This window comes from Dendrobates tinctorius, unplaced genomic scaffold (assembly GCF_039654945.1).
Source record: "Dendrobates tinctorius isolate UK_male_01 unplaced genomic scaffold, ASM3965494v1 ptg000162l, whole genome shotgun sequence".
NCBI classification, from domain to species: Eukaryota; Metazoa; Chordata; class Amphibia; order Anura; family Dendrobatidae; genus Dendrobates; species Dendrobates tinctorius.
In genome coordinates, this window is record NW_027361829.1 from 18716441 (window position 1) to 18737430 (window position 20990).

The window sequence follows — 20990 nt, forward strand, 5'->3', positions numbered from 1 at the left end:
TCAGCAAGCCCTGCCCCCGGCTGCCATTGGCCGCGGAGAGGCCGACTGATGCTACACACGCTGAGATGCACAGAGAGAGCGCGCCGCAATGACGTCAGTCGCACGGGTCACGTGTCCGTACGGCCGCTGCTGCACGCTACCACCCGCTGAGACAAGCACAGAGGAGGGCGTGCCGCGATGACGTAGTCGCGCGGGTCACGTGTCCGTACGGCCGCTGCTGGACGCTACCACCCGCTGAGAGAAGCACAGAGGGCGCGCCGCGATGACGCGAGTCGCTTCGCAACATCTGATACTGCCCTTTCCCCAGCTCCGTCCAACTCGCTGTCACTGTAGCTTAGAACGATGCGGGGGGTGATAAAGGGGGGTTTGATTTACTATTTATGTCGGGTTTTTATGTTTGGCAGCTGTCATACGATAAAAGTCGCTTTTTATTGTAAAAATAGTTTTTGCATCATCACATTTTGAGAGCTATAATTTTTCCGTGTTTTGACCCACAGAGTCACGTGAGGTCTTATTTTTTGCGGGACGAGTTGACGTTTTTATTTGTACCATTTTCAGGCACGTGACATTTTTTGATCGCTTTTTATTCTGATTTCTGGGACGCAGAATGAACAAAAACCAGCATTTCATGAATTTCTTTTGGGGAGTGCGTTTACACCGTTCCGCGTGTGGCAAAATTGCTAAAGCAGTTTTATTCTTCGGGTCAGTATGATTACAGCGATACCTCATTTATGTCTGTTTTTATGTTTTGGCATTTTTATACACTAAAAACAATTTTATATAAAAAATAATTATTTTTGCATCGCTTTATTCTGCGAGCCATAACTTATTTTTTTGCTGATGATGCTGTATGGCAGCTCGTTTTTTGTGGGACAAGATGACGTTTTCAGCGGTACCTTGTTTATTTATATACGTCTTTTTGTTCGCGTGTTATTGAACTTTTTGTTTGGTGGTATGATAAAGCATTTGTTTTTTTGCCTAGTTTTTTTTTTTTTTTTGAAGGGGTTCACTAAAGGGAATAACTAGTGGGACAGTTTTATAGGGCGGGTTGTTATGGGCACGGCGATACTAAATGTGTATTTTTATTGTTTTTGTTTTTTTTTATTTACAAAAAAAAGAATTAGGGATTTTTTTTATCATTTATTTAGGAATTTTTTCATAAATTATTTTTACACTTTTTTTTCAATAAAGTGTCAGATCGCTGATCTGACAAGCCTGCACAGCACTCTGGCTGATCAGCGATCTGACAGGTGCTGCACAGGCTCTCAGTGCCTGCTGTCAGCAGCCGCTGAGGAAGTCGCCTCCCTGCAGGCCCCCTGCGGCCATCTTGGATCCGGGGGCCTGCAGGGAAGGAAACCCTCGGAGCAGCGCAGCACATCGTGCTGCTCCGGGGGTCTCAGGGAAGCATGCAGGGAGCCCCCTCCCTGCGTGATTCTTCCCTAATCCCCCGGTACACTGCAATGTTTGATCGCAGTGTGCCAGGGGTTAATGTGCCGGGGGCGGTCCGCGACCACCCCTGACAAATAGTGCCAGATGTCAGCTGTGATAATCAGCTGACACCTGACCGCAATCAGCAGCGTCCCCCCCCCAGGAGCGCCGCTGATCGCTGTGACGTACTATCCCATCCCCGGTCATACCGGCCTGGGTACCGTGGACGGGGTAGTACGTCTGATGTGAGAAAGAAATTCCTATGACGCACTGAAGGGTTAATAAACTTCTTGAATGTGGCTTTGAGCCGTGCAGTTTTTAGACTGGTGTCACTTTTGGGTATTTTCTGTCATATACGTCCCCCGAAAGTCTCTTCAAATGTGATGTGGTCCCTCAGAAAAATGATTTTGCAAATTTTTGGGGGAAACATGAGAAGTTGCTGGTCAATTTTTAACCCTTCTAACTTTCAAACAAAAAAAAAAAAAAAAAAAATGTTTCAAAAATGATGCAGATGTAAAAGTTAACATGTGGGAAATGTTATTTATTTACTATTTTGTGTGACATAACTCTCTGGTTTAAGAGCATAAGAAATAAAAGTTTGAAGATTGCGAAATTTTCACAAATAAACCAAGCAAATTTTGACTATCATGAAGTACGATAAGTCACGAAAAAACATTCTCAGAATCACTGGGGTCTGTTAAAGCGTTACAGAGTTATTACCACAAAGTGAAACTCGTCAGAATTGTAAAATTTGGACTGATCATGAAGGTGAGAAATCTTAGTTACTTACAGATAACGGGATTTTGCAGAGCCCATGAAAGCACCACCTGAGAGAGGTTATCCACCCACCAGGACAGGAAACCTACTGAATGAAAAGGCGGCAACCTCTCCTCCGAATCAGTTCAGTTTCAGAGCACGAGAGGACCTCCAGGCAGCAGCATAACCATCACCAAATACAACTTTCTTAACACCCTTAATAGTGCACACCACAAGTGACAACACAGGAGAGGGAATATAAGGGTGCTGTCATGAGCGCTGTAAAATCCCGCTATCAGTAAGTAACAAATTTTTTTCCCCTTCTCCCATGACAGCACCACCTGGGAGATTTATATAGATCAAAGCACCCTATAGATAGGGATCACCGCTTGTAATACCTTCCTCCCAAAGGACAGGTCAACAGAGGAGGACAGTTTGAGGCCATAGTGTCAATAGAAGGTAGAAGGGAAAGTCTATGTGGCCGCCTTACTTGCAGTGCCTACAAGTAGTATTCAACCCCCTGCAGATTTAGCAGGTTTGATAAGATGCAAATAAGTTAGAGCCTTCAAACTTCACACAAGAGCAGGATTTATTAACAGATGCATAAATCTTACAAACCAAAAAGTTATGTTGCTCAGTTAAATTTTAAACATAAAAGTGTGGGTCAATTATTATTCAACCCCTAGGTTTAATATTTTGTGGAATAACCCTTGTTTGCAATTACAGCTAATAATCGTCTTTTATAAGACCTGATCAGGCCGGCACAGGTCTCTGGAGTTATCTTGGCCCACTCCTCCATGCAGATCTTCTCCAAGTTATCTAGGTTCTTTGGGTGTCTCATGTGGACTTTAATCTTGAGCTCCTTCCACAAGTTTTTAATTGGGTTAAGGTCAGGAGACTGACTAGGCCACTCCAACACCTTGATTTTTTGCCTCTTGAACCAGGCCTTGGTTTTCTTGGCTGTGTGCTTTGGGTCGTTGTCTTGTTGAAAGATGAAATGACGACCCATCTTAAGATCCTTGATGGAGGAGCGGAGGTTCTTGGCCAAAATCTCCAGGTAGGCCGTGCTATCCATCTTCCCATGGATGCGGACCAGATGGCCAGGCCCCTTGGCTGAGAAACAGCCCCACAGCATGATGCTGCCACCACCATGCTTGACTGTAGGGATGGTATTCTTGGGGTCGTATGCAGTGCCATCCAGTCTCCAAACGTCACGTGTGTGGTTGGCACCAAAGATCTCGATCTTGGTCTCATCAGACCAGAGAACCTTGAACCAGTCTGTCTCAGAGTCCTCCAAGTGATCATGAGCAAACTGTAGACGAGCCTTGACATGACGCTTTGAAAGTAAAGGTACCTTACGGGCTCGTCTGGAACGGAGACCATTGCGGTGGAGTACGTTACTTATGGTATTGACTGAAACCAATGTCCCCACTGCCATGAGATCTTCCCGGAGCTCCTTCCTTGTTGTCCTTGGGTTAGCCTTGACTCTTCGGACAAGCCTGGCCTCGGCACGGGAGGAAAATTTCAAAGGCTGTCCAGGCCGTGGAAGGCTAACAGTAGTTCCATAAGCCTTCCACTTCCGGATGATGCTCCCAACAGTGGAGACAGGTAAGCCCAACTCCTTGGAAAGGGTTTTGTACCCCTTGCCAGCCTTGTGACCCTCCACGATCTTGTCTCTGATGGCCTTGGAATGCTCCTTTGTCTTTCCCATGTTGACCATGTATGAGCGCTGTTCACCAGTTTGGGGAGGGTCTTAAATAGTCAGAAAAGGCTGGAAAAAGAGATAATTAATCCAAACATGTGAAGCTCATTGTTCTTTGTGCCTGAAATACTTCTTAATACTTTAGGGGAACCAAACAGAATTCTGGTGGTTTGAGGGGTTGAATAATAAATGACCCTCTGAATAAACTTTTCACAATTTAAAAAAAAATTAAACAAAGAAATAACATTCTTTTTTGCTGCAGTGCATTTCACACTTCCAGGCTGATCTACAGTCCAAATGTCACAATGCCAAGTTAATTCCGAATGTGTAAACCTGCTAAATCTGCAGGGGGTTGAATACTACTTGTAGGCACTGTACATATTTTGTCCATGGACACCTCCGCTCTCTCAGCCCAGGAGGTCGCCACAGCTCTGGTGGGATAGGCTTTCAGATTTCCAGGAACTGATCTATTGCTAGAGGTGTAGGCTAAGCTAATGATGTCCCTTATCCATCTAGCTATGGTCCCCCTTGTAACACTACACCCCTTCCGGATTCCGTGGAATGACACACAAGGCCTCGTCCTTCCTCCATTGCCTAGTTCTGTCTAGGTACTGTATCAGGGCCCTCCTGATGTCTAATGTGTGAAGATTATATTCTTCTGCAGTCCTTGGTTCCCTATAGGAGGGAAGAACTACCCTCCTGACTCCTATGAAACTTCGAGGCCACCTTGTGGGAGATAAGCTTGATCTGGCCTCAACACCACCCTATCATCTAACACCTGCATAAAAGGATGATTGATAGGGCCTGCAAATCACTAACTATGTGCCGTTAGGGCCACTAGAATCATTGTTTTTAGTGCTAGTATTTTATCTGGCACCTCATGTATGGGCTCAAAGGGCGATTTTGTTAAGTCTTCCAAGACTAAGTTTAAATCCAACAAAGGCATTTTTTGGAGCTGGCACAGGCCTTTACCTCTGGCAAGCTTTAATGAACCTGGCTACCCACCTATCTGCCGTCAGGTTATAGTTGTATAGGGCTCCTAAGGCAGATACCTACACCTTAAAGGTGCTGGTGGCCAGGCCCATCTCCATACCCCCCTCTGAAGTAACTCTAAAATATCTTTAATTGGGACCGTACCCCCCAACAGACTGCTCTGAGAAAGCCAAAAATTTAGCCCATATTCTGCCACAAATTCAAGTTGTTATAAGCTTCCTACTCTGCATCAGAGTAGCTACCAAGGCCAGAGAAAACCCCCTCTGTGTTAGCAGTGCTCTCTCAAAATCCAGGCCGTCAAATGTAGACCTGAGTTCTGATGATGTGACACTGTGCCCTGCCTGAGGAGACCTGGAACATCCAGGAGAATCCAGGGATCTGCCAAGGACATCCTCCTCATCCAAGACTGTCGCTTCGGCCAAAAAGGAGCAAGGAGGATGACATCCGCAGCTTCCTCTCAAGTTTTCCCTAGAACTGCCGGGATCAACATTAATGGGGGAAATGCATAGGCCAGTTGGAAATCCCAAGGGATCTGCAGTGCCTCTACTGCATATGGTCTTTTCTCTTGGGTTCAGGAGCTCTTTGTCTTCCTGTTTTTTTTTTTCTGTTGGCAAATAGATCTGATCAATCTCTGGCTGCCCCCAAAGATTCACAATCTGCTGAAAGACAGATGGATCCAGTTTCCATTCCTTCCGTTTCAAGGCTTCCTTGTTCTCTTTCCCCTTTTTTGTGTAGGGCTGATATCTGTAGCTGATGTTTCTCCATCACCTGGAGAATTTCCTGAGCTAGCCGTATTAGGGTTCAGGATGTTGTGTCCCCCTGGTGATTGATATAAGCTACAGAAGTTTGATAGTCCGACAATATTTGAACATGACTCCCTACTAAACGGGGAAGGAATTCTATGACTGCGTTTTTTATTGCTAGCAGTTCCCTGTAGTTTGAGGAACCGTCTGCTTCTGTTTCTGACCAGATTCCATGAATTATATGGTCTCCGAGATGTGCACCCCATCCTTCCGCGCTTGCGTCTGTCACTATCACATCTGATATTTGGAGGGACCATGGAACGCCCGGCGATAGATTCCCTGGATCCAGCCACCAGAACATGTAGTCTATTGCTTCCTGGTAGAGCATACATTTCCCCTCCAGATGTCCAGCCAGCTTCCTTCCCCCTCTAGGACATCCTGCTGAAAGGCCCTGGAATGACACTGGGCCCACTATACTGCTGGAATATGGACATGTTTCGGATATAATTTAGTTGAGTACTGCATTTGTGTTCTGTTCTGCCCATCACTAAAAAAATCGTCCCGTATGGCAGTACTAACATGTTCTTTTCCCATAAATGTGCCGTCACCTGCAGAACAATCTTGGTGAAGATTCTCGGGGCCATGGACAGACTAAATGGCATTGCTCTGTACTGGAAATGTCTGAGTTGTCCATTTACATATAACGCTACCCTTAGGAATTGGTCTTCCTGATGAATGGGGACATGGTAATCTGCATCCTTTAAATCCAAGACTCATAACAGCCCGGGAACAAGATCTTGATTGCTGTCTTTATCGACAGTACCATTTTGAATGGTCTGTAGACCAGGAATCTGTTGAGGACTTTCAGATTGATGATATGTCCTGAATGACTGGTGTGACTTATCAGAAACAGGGGAGAATAAAATCCCCTCCCCTGCTGCTGAACGGGCACCTCCAATAGCACCCTCTTTTGAAGCAGGCGCAACAACACCTCTGTTTCCAGTGACTGTTCTTCCTTCCAGGATCTGGGGAACGAGATCCTGAAGCTGTGCCTGGGGATGGATGCGAACTCCAGTATCAGCCCCGATTTTATTATACTGAGCACCCAGGGATTAACAGATTTTTTCCCAGGCAGTTTGGAAGCGGGACAGCCTTCCTCCTACCTGGGACTGACCATCACTTGGAGGATTTTCGGCTCCTCAACAAGGAACCCCCAAACATGAAACCCTTGCTTTTTGGTTTCTTATTTCTCCAGTCGCCCTGTTCCTTGGGTGGTCTACTCCTGTCATACTTTCTCCTACGAAAGGAACTTTTAAACTGAGGACAGGACACACTAGAGAAGCCCCTCTTCTTGTCTGCTGCGTTATCAAGAATATCGTCCAAAGCTTGACCAAAAAGTTATTCGTCCTCACACGGAATAGAGCATAGCTTAGTTTTGGACTGAGCATCTCCCGGCCAGCTTTTGAGTCAAAGCGCTCTACGGGCAGCATTAGAGAGGTTTGTTGATCTTGCCGCTAACCTGAGTCGGCCGAGGCATCAGTCAAAAAAGAAGCTGTTCCCTGCAACAGTGGAAGATGCGCCAGAATCTCCTCCCTTGGGGTATTGTCTCTCAGATGGTCACCTTGCTGTTGTAGCCACACCATCATTGATCTTGCCGTACAGGTTGCAGCCATCGCCAGTTTTAACGAAACTGCCAATGAATCCGAGGCTTGCTTAAGATTTCAGCCTTCTTGTCCAAAAGATCTCTTAGGCTATGTGCACACACTGCGGATTGGTCTGCGGATTCTCATCTGCGGAACCGCAGGTAAAATGACCTGCGGTTTTACCTGTGGTTTGCCACCTGGACAATGGAATAGGTGGCAAACCGCAGCAGAATCCGCAGAAACAATTGACATGTCAATTCTTTCTGCGAATTCAAAACCGCAGCTTTTCCGCAGTTAAAAATCCGCAGCATGTGCACAGCAGAATGTAAATCCCATAGGATAACATGCTACTGTACAGTCTGCAGAACTGCTGCGGTGAAAACCGCAGCGGAACCGCAGCAAAAACCGCAGCGTGTGCACATAGCCTTAAGAGTCCATAGGTCTAAAGGGCAACATAGATTTTTTTTTTTTTTTTAACTGATTTAGCCACTGTGACGTCAATTTTTGGGGTCTTTTCCCATATGCGTAGCTCTTCCTCTTCAAAAGGATATCTCCTTTTCAAAGATGATGATAGCGGCCCTTTCCTTTCTGGCTTCTTTCATTCCTTGTTAATAAGCATCCTGAGGTTTTCATTAATCGGAAAGGAACGCCACTTCCTTTGACCCAAGCCCCAAACAATGTCCTGAACTGTCTTGGTTGACTTGTTGACTTTGGATCAGAAATGCCCTTTGTGGACCTTAAAGCTCTAACCAATCATCTCAGTATCCTCCGTTGGAAAGCAGGGCCTACCCCCCCCCCCCCCCCCCATGTCCTCATCTTATGAGGAAGGGAAGGAGGTCTCAGCCGTGTCTGAACTCTCTCCCCCTCCCCCCCCCAAGCTCCACCAAACCTTCAGACTCTGACGACAGTGGTTCTGGCTTCCCCTTTCCTCTGTCCCATCAGGTTTTGTAATACCTTTCAGACCTTGGACGCAATAGTACATCCAAGGTAAAATCTCCCGCTGTGATGAGCCTGCATCAAAGCCAGGACATCTCGGCTGTTTTCAACAGCTGACATGTGCCTGTAATAGGCACAGGTGGAATCGCGATCCACCCGCGCCTATTAACTAGTTAAATGCCACTGTCAAACGCTGACAGTGGCATTTAACCAGCGCTTCCGACCACAGGGCCGTAAATGCGCGCATCACCGACCCCCGTCACATGAGGAACAGGACTCCAGGTAGGGTAAGCGAAGATTTGCGCTGGCTAATGTTGCAGTCCATTGGTTGTGGAACTTGATTAGTTCCCCCATTTCTCTACCAATGTACTATTTGAACCTGACCATGAAATTGCAGACCCATTTCTCCTCCACATAACTCCATTATATAGACTGCATTCAAAACGTCAATTGTAGGTATTCACGATGAGCAGTAGGTAGCGTTCACATAGGCAATGCGGTTTTGTTCAAACGTGCAGTTTTATTGTCTTCATAAAACTCCAACTGATTCAAAACCCCAACAGCCTCTTCTGTGCACAAATGTATAACAGCAAATAAATAGGCAACATAGAGGTCAGTGTGGACTCAACCGAACAGATTACAGTCCTCTCCCTCTCAGCTTCTGGGTGAGACTGCCAACATCAGAGGTCTTTTCTTCCTCCCAGACACAATAAGGTGTTATATACAGTCCAGTCTCCCAGAGCAAACTTTGCACAAAGAAGAGATACACTGCTACCAGTCTCACTTTCAACCTGAGCTACATCATCTTCCAGCACCAAACAGAAGTGTTCAACTTCATGCACAGCTTTCTACACATTTCTCTGTTGCTCCAACACACAGAGAGCTAAGCTTTCCTAGGTGAACCCCGTTTCTTGGTTCTTAGTCACAACTAGCCTTGTACATCTAATTACAGGGAATCTGTCACCCTATTTTTCGCCCATCAGCTGCCAGCACCGACATTAGGGGCTTATCTACAGCATTCTGTAATGCTGTAGATAAGCCCCTGATGTAACCTGAAAGATAAGAAAAAAAGAGTTAGATTATACTCACCCAGGGGTGGTCCTGGTCCGGGTCCGATGGGTGCCCCCCATCTTCTAACGGTGACGTATTCTTTCCTTCCCATCGCGGCTCCTGCGCAGACGCACTGCTCTGCTCTGTTGAGGGAAGAGCAGAGTCCTGCAGTGCGCAGGACCTCTCCCGGTGCCTGAGCACTGCAGTATTCTGCTCTGCACTCAACAGAGCAGAGCAGTGCGTCTGCGCAGGAGCCGCGATGGGAAGGAAAGAATACATCACCGTTAGAAGGGAGGCGCTGGACTGGACTGCAACACTCATCGGACCCGAACCGGACAGCCCCTGGGTGTGTATAATATAACTCTTTTTTTCTCATCTTTCAGGTTACATCGGGGGCTTATCTACAGCATTGCAGAATGCTGTAGATAAGCCCCTGATGTGGTGGTGGCAGCTGATAGGCGAAAAATAGGGTGACAGATTCCCTTTAAGACTTGCAGTGCTAGGATTTAAACCCAGTCCTAGCTGGCTTTGCTACAATATATGTACATTTATAAACTTGGATAGAATGCGATAGGATTTCGTTTTTTCTAAAATAAATATATTTTTGGTGTGGTGAATTATTTCTAGGATTTATAGCTAATTCATATACAACTACTTATCTCTATTGTGAATTGGTTTTCAGCACTCTAAAGTTGTTTACCTAATTTTTAATGTGATCTTCATAGTTGCATTACTTTCATGTTTTACATATTCATGAGTTTTTCTTTACCGATATCCAGAGAAAAAATAAAATACATCTGTTTTTCACATTTTTCTCCCTTTTTCTTTTAAAGGGAACCTGTCAACTTCTGCAAGCAGCATGTTATAGAGCTGAGTAGAGGGGGAGCCGAGTAGACTGATATATAGTTTTGTAACAAAAGATTCAGTATAATCTGGGTTTTAGTCATGTAAATCTCTGCTCTTTCAAGGATTTTGGGTCCAGTGAGTGGTCATACATCTGTGACTGTCGGCTATTTCTGTATGGATACTTATACAAATGAGGCGGTCAGTCGCTGATCGCACCGTCCACTGGACCAGAAATCTCGGACGTGTAAATGATAACACTGGATCTTTTCACACAAAACTACAGCACCTGCCTCCTCCTCTATAATACCACACCTGCAGATTGAACTGCGTTTTCGTAGTGATGGGTTCCTTTTAAATACATTGTAAACGGTGTTCCTCTTTCCGCTACAATCATTTTTATGCCGCGTTCATCTATCTGTGTCTCACGGTCTGAGTACGGACCATAACGTGATGCACGGACTGACTGTGGATCTCATGATCCAAGCTTGACAGCCGCACATTTTTGAGACATTAGCTTAGGTGACTTGTGGCTAGTCCGTGTGACATACTTTTTGAGGCAGAGGTTGTTTTGTTTTTTTTTCACTCAAAAAAAAACAGCTCCATTTTGACAGATGAGACCTTGCTGAAAGAACGCTGGTGCGCTACGGAATCTTTGGCCAGGACTTGTTACATGGCCAACGTTTGCTATGTGCAGTGGCGTAGCAACTGTTTGTGGCGCCCGGGGCGGTCGAAAAATTTGCCGCCCCTTTGGTCAATGATAATCCGGAAGCATCAGGAGAGCCCACACTACACTCAAAGATCTAATTTTTAGTCTGCTACTAACTCTGCTGTTATTATTTCTACATTTCTAGACTTTCATCTTCTTGCAGTTCTCTCTCTCTATATATATATGTATGTATTAGCCTGATGATGCTGGATGAAGACCTAATGGCTTTTTTTAATAATAATTTTTAATAATGTGACAGAAAAAAACAGAAAATATATGGGGAGGAGATGTACGAGGACACGTATATGGGGGGATGTACGAGGACACGTATATATGGATATGGGTGATGTACGAGGACACGTATATATGGGGGGGGATGTACGAGGACACGTATAGGGGGATGTACGAGGACACGTATATATGGGGGGGATGTACGAGAACACTTATATGGGGGATGATTATTGTATTAGGACACCTGTGGTGTGATGTCTATGTGGCATGTGACAGCTGTCTGTGGCTTCTCCCGTACAGATGTTGGTGGTGCATTCTCCGGTAATGGCCGCGGTGCACCCAGCAGCCTCTCCCACAAATCGCCCCCATACCATGCTCCCCAGTATCCCACCTCACCCCGTGCAGTACTGTCCTACCCTTTTCCTCTCGCTCCCAGCCGGGCCATATGCTTTCCTCCTCCCGGGAGCATCAATAGGGCGGAGCCTCTGCAGCTGCTACGGTGCCAGGACGGAACAGAAAACCTAGGAAAGCAGAGCTGCTGCTGTGCTGACACATGCGCAGAGTGTACACACACAGGTGTATACACACACACAGACACACACACACACAGGCATACACACACACATAGGTGTATACACACACACACACACACACACACACACACAGGTGTATACACACACACACACGTGTATACACACACACACACACACACGTGTATACACACACACACACAGGCATACACAAACACAGGCATACACACACTCATAGGTGTATACACACACAGGTGTATACACACACACAGGCATACACACACACAGGCATACACACACACAGGCATACACACACACAGGCATACACACACACATATGTGTATATACACAGACACACACACACAGGCGTACACACACACAGGTGTATACACACACACACAGGTGTATATACACAGACACACACACACAGGCGTACACACACAGGTGTATACACACACACACACACACACACACAGACACACACACAGGCGTACACACACACACATAGGTGTATATACACACACACAGACACACACACACACAAGTGTATACACACACACAGACACACACACACAGGCATACACAAACACAGGTGTACACACACATAGGTGGATACACACACAGGTGTATACATACACACACATAGGTGGATACACACACATAGGTGTACATACACACACAGGTGGATACACACAAACAGGTGTACACACACACACATAGGTGTACATACACACACATAGGTGGATACACACACACGGGCGTACACACACACACAGGTGTATACACACACACACACACAGGCATACACACACACATAGGTGTATATACACAGACACACACACAGGCGTACACACACACACAGACACACACAGGCATACACAAATACAGGTGTACACACATAGGTGGATACACACACGGGTGTACACACACACACACAGGTGTATACACACACACACAGGCATACACAAACACAGGCATACACACACACATAGGTGTATATACACAGACACACACACAGGCGTACACACACACACAGACACACACAGGCATACACAAATACAGGTGTACACACATAGGTGGATACACACACGGGTGTACACACACACACACAGGTGTACACACACACAGACACACACACGCATACACAAATACAGGTGTACACACAGACACACACACACAGGCATACACACACACATAGGTGTATATACACAGACACACACACAGACACACACACACACACACACAGGCATACACAAATACAGGTGTACACACATAGGTGGATACACACACACAGGTGTACACACACACACACACACAGGTGTACACACACATAGATGGATACACACACAGGTGTACACACACACAGGTGTACACACACACACAGGTGTATACATACACACACAGACATACACACACACACAGGTGTACATACACACACACACATAAGTGTACATACACACACACACACACACACACAGTGTGGCTGCATGCACAGATCCTTTCGCTGCTGCACATGGTGAGACACAGGCAGCGGTGTTGGTGGCACATAACTGCACACAATGGAGGCAGACACACACCCAGCACAGCCTGTGATGAGGATGACAGCTGCCTGCACACAGGGCCGCCGGGGGCAGCCGCAGACCACCTTACCCCAGCCCCGCACTCACCAGCTCACTGCTTGGCTCTTCCTAACATGGCTCCTTGTGTGCATCACATTCCTGGCAGTCGCGACCATCCCACCATGACAGTCCTCCAGTGCAGCGGGGCTGACGTCAGCACTGCCTCTGCGCAGCGCTGCTCACTGAGGGTCCAGGCGGAGAGGAGGGAGAAGCTGCTAGGTAGCAGGGGTACAGAGACTCCCGATAGGCGGAGGAGAAGGATGGAGGAAGGGTGGGAAGAGGCTGCATTACATTACCCCCTCACTGCACAGCCCCGCAGGCCGAAATGTACAGTCAGTGAGTCCAGGCTCCGCGCTTCTCCCACAGAGGAGAGGAATTGCTTCTGCTGCCGCGCCGCCCCCACACACGTGCCGCCTGGGGCGGACCGCCCCCCCCGCCACGCCACTGCATACATGTCCCCACAGCCCCTCGCATACATGTCCCCACAGCCCGTCGCATACATGTCCCCACAGCCCGTCGCGTACATGTCCCCACAGCCCCTCGCGTACATGTTCCCCACAGCCCCTCGCATACATGTTCCCCACAGCCCCTCGCATACATGTTCCCCACAGCCCCTCGCATACATGTTCCCCACAGCCCCTCGCATACATGTTCCCCACAGCCCCTCGCATACATGTCCCCACAGCAGGGCCGGCGTTATGACCAGGCAGACCAGGCAGCTGCATAGGGCCCCCAGGCACAGAAGTGGCCCCCGGCTGCTGCCTGCTTCCACAAATCCAAATAGCAATTTTTGAGGGTACTAGCCCTTGCTGTGTTGAGGTGCAGTCGCAGACTGCAGTTAAAAAAAAACTCGCCAGTGACCTGACCAGTCCTGTAGTAGTAGTATTGATGTGACGTGTTGTCTATGGAAGCCAGCCAGGAACACTTCTCCTGGGCGGCAGCACAGCTCCTGTACTCTTTCCTGACAGGCACTGCAGTGCAGACACTGGTCAACGTCAGGACGACGTCAGCAGTCAGGTGACCATGTGGAAGGTCCTGTCCCTGAGCAGCGGCTGCCAGCCCAGGACACGGTGTAAATTATAACACAGAAGCCGGCTGTAGGAGTGACGAGTGAAGATGGATGGCCGTAGCGCAGAAGAACAAGATAATATGCAGAGTGCAGGTCACGGTCAGGTTAGTATAACACGCCTGACTGCTTCTGCCCCGGGGCCCTGGGATCACCGCCGACATTACTATAAATAACACAAGGGAGTGCTTTGCTTTGTTCTGCAATGCGAGGCTTTCCCGGCCAGCGCTGCACTGCCTTGTGTTATTTATATGAAGTATTGCCCTATATTAACGCAGTTGCTGAAATTTTGCTTATACTGATATTATATGCACGTCTGCTGAGGTTGATTGAGCCTCAGGATATATCATCTGATTAAATTTAGGTGCATGTGCAACAGCTGTTTGATGGATGTATTTTTTCTGTGATCTAAGTGTGCAGTGTTTACAGTGTTTTTTGCTTGTCTTTAAAATTGGACAAAACATATGTATTTTTGTGCACTGTGGACTAGCGATATTGATCTCTCTGTAGACTTTTTTTCAAGATTTTTTTATGGGATTGATCTATTGCAGCAAGCGAGTATTTTTGATTACGAGATAAGTCTTATTTCTCCTGCTGAAACCCATATTATGAACTAAGCATTTCAAAAGACTTTTTAGACTACGAGATAAGTTTACAGCACTTAGCACTTTTTTTGCACGAGACAATAATTGTCTCCTCACTTTTTCTATTCTCGGTATTGTGGGTGTGAGTGTGGATATTTTTTGTGTCCCCTATTTTTGTATACGTAGGGAGGTGTAGGGCGTTACTAGGGACGCCGACATTGAGCCGGGGGCGCAACATCGTCAACAACTAGGGTGCCAACCTACGCCGTCAGGAAGGGTCTTGGTAGGGCAAAGTATCTTTTGGCCCCTCATGTCTCTGAATTATTTGGATACCAGACCCTTTGCTCATTTTTCTTCCCCCCTATGTATTGAGGTAATTTTATCATATCATGCTTTTAGTAATTGAAATAAAAGTTAATTTTTAGGGATTATTCTTTTTCTGGTTCTGTATAGAGTATATAATCCTGTATATTTAGTTTTTTGGAGGTCGTTTTGTGGCTGGGCTTTATACCATGTGGTGCTGGGCTGTATATACCATTTGTGGCTGGGCTATATATACCATGTGGTGCTGGGCGCTATATACCATGTGTGACTGGGCTATATACCATGTGGTGCTGGGCGCTACATACCATGGTTGGCTGGGCTATATATACCATGTGGTGCTGGGCGCTATATACCATGTGGTGCTGGGCGCTATATACCATGTGTGGCTGGGCTATATATACCATGGGGTGCTGGGTGCTATATACCATGTGTGGCTGGGCTATATATACCATGTGGTGCTGGGCGCTATATACCATGTGTGGCTGGGCTATATATACCATGTGGTGCTGGGCGCTATATACCATGTGTGGCTGGGCTATATACCATGTGGTGCTGGGAGCTATATACCATGTGTGGCTGGGCTATATACCATGTGGTGCTGGGAGCTATATACCATGGTTGGCTGGGCTATATATACCATGTGTGGCTGGGCTATATACCATGTGGTGCTGGGCGCTATATACCATGGGGTGCTGGGCGCTATATACCATGTGTGGCTGGGCTATATACCATGTGGTGCTGGGAGCTATATACCATGTGTGGCTGGGCTATATACCATGTGGTGCTGGGAGCTATATACCATGGTTGGCTGGGCTATATATACCATGTGTGGCTGGGCTATATACCATGTGGTGCTGGGAGCTATATACCATGGGGTGCTGGGCGCTATATACCATGGTTGGCTGGGCTATAGATACCATGTGGTGCTGGGCGCTATATACCATGTGGTGCTGGGCGCTATATACCATGGGGTGCTGGGCGCTATATACCATGTGGTGCTGGGCGCTATATACCATGTGGTGCTGGGCGCTATATACCATGTGGTGCTGGGCGCTATATACCATGTGGTGCTGGGCGCTATATACCATGTGGTGCTGGGCGCTATATACCATGTGGTGCTGGGCGCTATATACCATGTGGTGCTGGGCGCTATATACCATGTGGTGCTGGGCGCTATATACCATGTGGTGCTGGGCGCTATATACCATGTGGTGCTGGGCTGTCTATACCATGTGGTGCTGGGCTGTCCATACCATGTGGTGCTGGGCTGTCCATACCATGTGGTGCTGGGCTGTCTATACCATGTGGTGCTGGGCTGTCTATACCATGTGGTGCTGGGCTGTCTATACCATGTGGTGCTGGGCTGTCTATACCATGTGGTGCTGGGCTGTCTATACCATGTGGTGCTGGGCTGTCTATACCATGTGGTGCTGGGCTGTCTATACCATGTGGTGCTGGGCTGTCTATACCATGTGGTGCTGGGCTGTCTATACCATGTGGTGCTGGGCTGTCTATACCATGTGGTGCTGGGCTGTCTATACCATGTGGTGCTGGGCTGTCTATACCATGTGGTGCTGGGCTGTATATACCATGTGTGGCTGGACTATATATACCATGTGGTGCTGCGCGCTATATACCATGTGGTGCTGGGTGCTATATATGGGAGGTAACGACCATGCTATTTTAGAATTTTGGATAACTAGAGGAGGAAGACCTGTGAAGACTCAGATGTCAAGGTTAGATTTCAGAAAGGCTGATTTTAAGGGATTCAGAAAGGGAATTGGAGGGATCCAATGGCTGGATATCCTTAAAGACAAAAATGTCCAGGAAGGATGGAAAATCTTGAAAAATGAAATTCTCAAAGCACAATTGTTAACAATTCCAAAAAGAGGGAACAATAGGAAGCATTTATGGAAACCAGGATGGATGAACACAGAACTTAAGCACATGCTAAAAAGGAAGAAAGAAAGGTTTATAAAATGGAAAGAGGGAGGTATATCTAAAGAAGAATATAATGCTGTCTGCAGAAATTGCAGGGCACAAATCAGATTATCTAAAGCTGACAATGAATTGAGGCTTGCTAGAGATGTCAAAAGCAATAATAAAGGATTTTGGGGATATGTCAAAAGTAAAAGAAAAGTCAAAGATGCTATAGGATTTTTACAGGATGAAAATGATGAAATGGTAAGACAGGATTGTTGAGAAGGCCGAACTTTTAAATTCCTATTTTGCCTCTGTTTTCTCTCAGAAAGGAAATGTAACATCAACTGTTCTTCACTGTCCTATTAAAGGAATAGAAGAATCCAGGATATCTATAAACAGAAAGATAGTGAGGAAACACTTAGCTAACCTAAATGAATTCAAGTCTCCAGGTCCAGATGAATTACACCCCAGAGTACTGAAGGAGATAGCAGAAGAAATTTTTGAACCCCTCTCCATAATCTTTGAAAATTCTTGGAGAACAGAAGTCTCAGAAGACTGGAGAAGAGCAAATGTTGTTCCTATCTTCAAAAAGGGGAAGAAGGTGGACCCAGGCAACTATAGGCCGGTGAGTCTGACTTCTATACCAGGAAAGATCTTTGAACAAATTATTAAACAACATGTATGTCAGTACCTGGATAAGAATGAAGTGATTAAACAGAGTCAGCATGGGTTTGTAACTAATAAGTCATGTCAGACTAACTTAATTTCCTTCTATGACGGAATCACTGATTGGGTGGATCAAGGAAATGCTGTAGATATAGTATATCTTGACTTCAGCAAAGCATTTGACAAAGTATCTCATACAATCCTTATTGAAAAAATGACTAAGTATGGAATGGACAAGGCAACTGTAAGGTGGATTCATAACTGGCTTAGTGATCGGACCCAAAGAGTGGTCGTAAATGGCTGCACATCCAGTTGGAAGAATGTCTCAAGTGGGGTACCACAGGGCTCTGTCCTGGCCCTGTATTGTTCAACATCTTTATCAACGATTTAGATGAAGGAATTGAGGGTAAACTGATTAAATTTGCTGATGACACAAAGCTAGGGGGGATAGCTAATACTAGAGAAGAGAGAGAGAGAGGATTCAAAAAGATATAAATAAACTGGAGCAGTGGGCAGCAACTAACAGAATGGTTTTTAACAGGGAAAAAGCCAAAGTACTACATCTGGGCAATAAAAATGAAAAAAGCATATACAGAATGGGAGGAATAGGGCTAAGCAACAGCACATGTGAAAAAGACTTGGGTATACTAATAGATCACAGACTGAATATGAGTCAACAGTGTGATGCAGCAGCAAAAAAGGCAAATGCAATTCTAGGATGTATTAACAGAAGGATACAGTCTAGATCACGTGAAGTCATAATTTCCCTCTACTCCTCTTTGGTCAGACCTCATCTGGAATATTGTGTCCAGTTTTGGGCACCACATTTTAAAAAAGACATCAACAAACTGGAGCAAGTTCAGAAAAGAGCGACCAGAATGGTGACCGGTCTGCAAACCCTGTCTTATGAGGAAAGGTTGCAGGATTTGGGAATGTTTAGTTTGCAAAAGAGAAGACTGAGAGGAGACTTAATAGCTGTCTACAAATATCTAAAGGGCTGTCAAATTGTAGAAGGATCATCTTTATTCTCATTTGCACAAGGAAAGACTAGAAGCAATGGGATGAAACTGAGTGGGAGGAGACACAGATTAGATATTAGAAAAAACTTTTTGACAGAGTGATCAATGAGTGGAACAGGCTTCCACGAGAAGTGGTGAGTTCTCCTTCAATGGAAGTCTTCAAACAGAGGCTGGACAGACATATGACTGGGATGATTTAGCGAATCCTGCTTTGAGCAGGGGGTTGGACCAGATGGCCCAGGAGGTCCCTTCCAACTCTTCGATTCTATGATTCTATGATATACACCATGTGGTGCTGGGCTATATACCTTGTGTGGTTGGGCTATATATACCATGTGTGACTGGGCTGTATACTATGCGACTGTTATATACCATGGGGGGTACATTTTACATTATATTCTATGGGGGAGGCTGTGTTATATGGGGGGGTGCATTATATTCTATGGGGAGGTGGGCTGTATTATTTTCTATTTGGGGCTACATTATAATCTATTGGGGGCTGTATTATATTACATTCTATGGGGGTGATTGTATCATACTCTATGAGGGGGCTACATTTTATTCTATGGGGGTTAAATTATATTGTATGGCGGGGCTGCAATATACTCGATGGGGTGGATGCATTATACTATATGTGGGCTGCATTATACTGTATTGAGGACTATGGGGAATACATTATATGAAGAACTATGGGGTGCATTATACTATGGGAAGTGAATTGTACTACATGGATGACTATGGCAGTGCATTATACTATATGGAGCACTATGTGGAGTGTATTATACTATATGGAGGACTGGGCAATGTATTTTAATATATAGAGGGCTATGAGGAGTGTATTATACTATATGGAGGACTATGGGGCACATTATATTATATGGAGGACTATGGGAAGTGTATAATACTATATGGAGGACTGAGGAATGTATTATACTATATGGAGGACTATGGGGCACATTATATTATATGGAGGACTATTGGTTGTAAACTGCAGATATGCTGCTGATAACATGATACTGTATGGGGACAGATTAATCCATTAGTGATTGTTCTGTTCCCATCATTCTTTCTCAGACGGTGGAAAGAGGCCGGGAAACAAGTGTTGAACGACTTCAATATTGTCGATCACACTCATTTAGCGGCCTGAACGCAGCGCATGTAAATACAATCAAAATGCTTCTGTGTGATGTGCAGTATGTGAGCATTTGGGGCCTCATTTTAAACTTTGCCTACAACCAGCCCTGCCCCACAGCCCCTCACATACATGTCCCCACAGCCCCTCATATACAGTACAAGTCCCCACAGCCCCTCATATACAGTACAAGTCCCCACAGCCCCTCGCATACATGTCCCCACAGCCCCACATATACAATACGTCACCACAGCTCCTCGCATACAGCACAAGTCCTCACAGCCCCTCATATACAGTACAAGTCCCCACAGCCCCTCATATACAGTACAAGTCCCCACAGCCCCTCGCATACATGTCCCCACAGCCCCGCATATACAGTACAAGTCCCCACAGCCCCTCATATACAGTACAAGTCCCCACAGCCCCTCGCATACATGTCCCCACAGCCCCGCATATACAATACATGTCCCCACAGCCCCTCGCATACAGTACATGTCCTCACAGCCCCTCATATACAGTACAAGTCCCCACAGCCCCTCATATACAGTACAAGTCCCCACAGCCCCTCATATACAGTACAAGTCCCCACAGCCCCTCATATACAGTACAAGTCCCCACAGCCCCTCGCATACATGTCCCCACAGCCCCTCACATACATGTCCCCACAGCCCCTCGCATACAGTACATGTCCCCACAGCCCCTCGCATACAGTACATGTCCCCACAGCCCCTCGCATACAGTACATGTCCCCACAGCCCCTCGCATACAGTACATGTCCCCACAGCCCCTCGCATACATGTCCCCACAGCCCCTCGCATACATGTCCCCACAGCCCCTCGCATACATGTCCCCACAGCCCCTCGCATACATGTCCCCACAGCCCCTCGCATACATGTCCCCACAGCCCCTCGCATACATGTCCCCACAGCCCCTCGCATACATGTCCCCACAGCCCCTCGCATACATGTCCCCACAGCCCCTCGCATACATGTCCCCACAGCCCCTCGCATACATGTCCCCACAGCCCCTCACACACAGTACATGTCCCCACAGCCCCTCGCATACATGTCCCCACAGCCCCTCGCATACAGTA

At 46.5% G+C, this 20990-nt stretch overlaps 1 protein-coding gene across 4 annotated transcripts in view; it reads right to left on the minus strand.

The window, feature by feature from the left end:
• The window catches only part of FIGNL1 (fidgetin like 1), a 44195-nt gene that overhangs the window by 13248 nt on the left and 9957 nt on the right, over window positions 1-20990 (minus strand). The window contains exon 1 of one of the 4 annotated variants that reach the window (XM_073549872.1): window positions 13232-13406. The exons of the other annotated variants lie outside the window; for them this stretch is intronic. The gene's annotated coding sequence lies outside the window, so the exon portion shown is untranslated. Of the gene's footprint in view, window positions 1-13231; window positions 13407-20990 lie in introns of those variants that run through there. 4 annotated transcript variants of the gene reach the window in all.